The sequence below is a fragment of the Balaenoptera acutorostrata genome, chromosome 1 (assembly GCF_949987535.1).
Source record: "Balaenoptera acutorostrata chromosome 1, mBalAcu1.1, whole genome shotgun sequence".
Taxonomy (NCBI): domain Eukaryota; kingdom Metazoa; phylum Chordata; class Mammalia; order Artiodactyla; family Balaenopteridae; genus Balaenoptera; species Balaenoptera acutorostrata.
Window position 1 is genome coordinate 11,810,688 of NC_080064.1, and position 3,710 is coordinate 11,814,397.

The following is a 3,710-nucleotide window of genomic DNA, read 5'->3' on the forward strand; positions in this document are numbered from 1 at the left end:
CTCACCATGCAGACCTGATTAAACCTTCAGAGAGGTTGGGCCAGTATGTCATGGGTAATGCCTGCAAACAAGACACATCCTTTCCGGGTAGGTGACTAACATGAACCACTCCAGGTGAAGGTCAGGTTACAAGTATGGTACATGTTTTACTGCTGACTTTGGCAAGAGTCACAAGGTAGAGACATCATTCAGATCCTCAGAGTTTAGAAATGAGTAAAGGTGGGAAGAGGGGGTCATCTGCTCAGAACTGAGCAAAGGAAGAGTGGCAGATGGGGAAAGATCACAGCAAGAAAGGGAAGACACAGGGGCAGACTGTGTGTGCTCTTGGTGGACCATACAGGTGGTTCCTGGCCCCCCTATTTTTTCTAAGTTTTATTATAAATTTAATACATTCTTATTGAAAAAAATAATAATTACCTCCTCCATCTTTCTCTCCCTCCCTCCCTCCCTCCCTCCCTCTCTCTCTCTCTCTCTCTCTCTCTCTCTCTCTCTCACACACACACACACACACAGACACACACACACACACACACACAGACACACACACACACACCTCTTCTCAATTTCTAAAGGTAACTACGGTTTGGTTTGGTTTGGTCCCTCCTGAACACTTTCTATGTGTAGTCAAATACATGGGTCTCCATCTGTTTTAAAAACCATTTGTGTGGCATCAAAATGCTTGGTCTCTTGCTTTTCTCAGTTAATGATCCATCTTGGATATTCATCCCTGTGAGATAGCTCCTTCTCTCTTCATGACTGCATAGTATTCCAGTATGAGCCTGCACCATAATTAATTTAGCATATCTCTTTTTGGTGGCATTTAGCTTGATAATGATTTTTCACCATTATAGATAATCAGCAATGGAAATCCTTGAACACATCTTCTTGAGCACACATGTGAGTTCTTCTGCAAGATGATCTCTTCCTCTAAGTGAATTTTTCAGCCTTACTTTATAACAGATTGTGGTCTAGTCACTGAGCAGAGACAGTCGAATATTTTAAATTAGTTACTTGCTCACTCAGGCAGAGCAAGTCAAAACGTATGCCAGGAAATGCTCGGAACTGCATCCAGTCCTCTTCAAATCCAGACTTTCAGAGCTGGACAGGTTAATGCCCCAAACGACTCATGTTCAGATGTCACTGGACCATTTATAAGGCACTTTTTCACATTCTGGTTCACCTAATCCTCATATCGGTCCTGAAAAATAGGTATTATTGGCATCACTCTTTTTACAGATGAAGAAACTGAGACTCAGAGAGGATGAGACATTTGCCCAAGGTAACACAGCTCATAAGTGGCAGAGGATTCAGAAACCAAAGAGAGATCTGATGAAATCCTGCCTTCTTTCTAAATCTATGATACAGGTTGTATCATGGTGCCTCATATGAGAAGAGCTTTACAGTGAATAGTTAGCTGAAAAGGTGGGTGAAATAAACATCTGCCTACGTGGCTGAGTTTGCAGGACGTATTGGTTTCCTATTGCTACTGTAACAAATTACCACAAACTTTATGGCTATGAACAACACAAATTTATTATCTGACAGTTCTGGAGGTCAGAAGTCCAAAATTGGTCTCGCTAGGTTAAAATTTCGGTGTCAGGAGAGCTGTGCTCCTCCTGGAGGGTCTAGGGGAGAATCCATTCCTGACCTTTTCCAGCTTCTAGAGGCTGCCCACATTCCTTGGTTCATGGCCCCCTCCAGCAACTGCATTACTCTGACCTCGGCTTTCAGTGTCACATCTCTGACTCTGAACCTCTTGCCTCCCTTATGAGAACCCTTGTGATCACATCAGGTCCACCAGGATAATTCAGGATAATCTCCCCATCTCAAGATCCTTAACTCAATCACATCTGCAAGGTCTCTTTTGCCATGTAAGTTAACATATTCACAAGTTCTGGAGATCAGGATGTGACTATCTTTGGGTGGTCGTCATTCTGCCTACCACACGGGGTTCCTAGCATAGCTGTTAAGAGCAAGTATATACCTTGGTTCAATTCTTGGCTCTATCACTTGCTAATGGATCCAGGTACGTAACTTCTCTGAGTCTTAGCCTCACCTGAAAAACAGGAATAATAGAATTTTCCTTTTAAGGCTGTTGTGATGATTGAATAACACAATGTTTGCATAGCACTTGAAACATAGGGCTTGGTAAATGGTAACTGTCATCTTCCCCACTGCCTATGATGGTAACAGGTAACAGAAATTCCACCATTCAAGATTTATTTCTTTGGCTCTTCCCCCAAGGGCATGTCTCAGGCCCTTGTCAGCTGACAGTGGGATAAGGTGGCAGTTAAATTAAGTCAGGCTCCTCCATGGGACATAGAGAACCTGGGAAGATTCAGAGAAGCTAACCACATAGAGGGAGAAGGCTTGAAGGGGAAGATGACAAAGAAAAATACGCTTCCTTTGCCAGCTTCTGGGTTCTGCCTGTGGCTCAGCTTTGAGAATTTCTCCAGCCTCTCCCCAGATTAGCCAGGGTGAGCCTGCCTAAAAGGAACACTCTGAAGATGATTTTCTCAGATAGACAAGACCTGCCCAGTTGGGTGTGCAACAGAGCAGGGTGGATCTGGAGTTGGACCCTGGCATGGAAAAGTACTGAGGCCCTTTGCCTCTGGGTAGGAGCTGGAACAGCTGTCTGAAATGATCAGCTGCAGTCCAGGCCTCTCCAAAGTTGGTCTTGCAGAGTGAAATGAAAACCAGATTCCTGGTCTTATCTGAGAGCTATGTGACTGTTTCCCATCACTCCTTCAGAGTCTGGAAGGTTCCCAAATTCATTGTCTAAATTTTGCAGTGGATACACACAGCTCTCAAATGGGAGCCTGTTATCACAGGTCCCTTCTACACCTAGGTTCTCCCCATTTGCTAAGATAATATTATTATTTGGGGCTTTCATTCATCCAGCAAATATTTATTAAGCACCTGCAGGGGACCAGTATGGGGGTGCAGGGGTCCCAGTCCTCAGGAGAGCAGGAGGCAGACTTGTAAAGAATTACATCACTATGCAGAGTGCGACAATGGTGTCTTCTTCCTGAGTGACAGACAGGAGAAGCAGGGGAAGCTTGTCTCAGGGCCCAGAGCATGACAAGTGATTTTTCTATAGCAGGGAGAGCACAGGCTCTGGAGGGGACCAGCTTGGGTCAAGCTCCTGACACTTCTCAGCTGTATGACTTTGGGCAAATGACCTCACCCCTTTAAGCTTCAGCTTTCTGTTCTATAAAGTGGGCATAACTGATAACCATCTCCAGGGTTGTTATGAGGATTAAATAAGATGGTGCAAGGGAAGCAGGTGGTAACCTGGTGCTTGATCCACAGTAAGGATGTGAGGAATACCAGTTATTGATATACTTATGGAGACTCATTACTGTTTCTCTAAATGTCTTTCCCACCCCCAAATCACAAGACAGCCCCAAATTGGCTTCTTTATAGACACGAGGGTCCTGTTGAACTGTTGCCGTTAAGAAGCAACAATGGGAAAAAAATACCCACGTGTGACCACTCCGTAGGTATACACACATGGGGACCATGTGTACCCATGAAGTCAGCAGTTTGTAAGTGAACTTGATTGCAATTACCACCAGGGTGTCTATTTTCCATCCTGGACAGGGCAGATTCCCAGTAGGAGGCGCCTTCTGTCCTCAGCTAGATTCTCTGACACCCGGCCAGCTGCCTATCAGCTTTTCTCAGGTCTTGAACTTCAAAGGGCTGGACAC

General features: G+C 44.8%; 1 long non-coding RNA gene across 1 annotated transcript; it reads right to left on the reverse strand.

The window, feature by feature from the left end:
* Positions 1–505: 505 nt before the first annotated feature.
* Positions 506–3,020, reverse strand: LOC130708847 (uncharacterized). Its single transcript, XR_009009266.1, has 3 exons — positions 2,920–3,020; positions 1,985–2,056; positions 506–1,198 (listed from the first exon to the last, which is right to left on the reverse strand). It is a non-coding gene; the product is annotated as an uncharacterized LOC130708847 (long non-coding RNA).
* Positions 3,021–3,710: the final 690 nt, after the last annotated feature.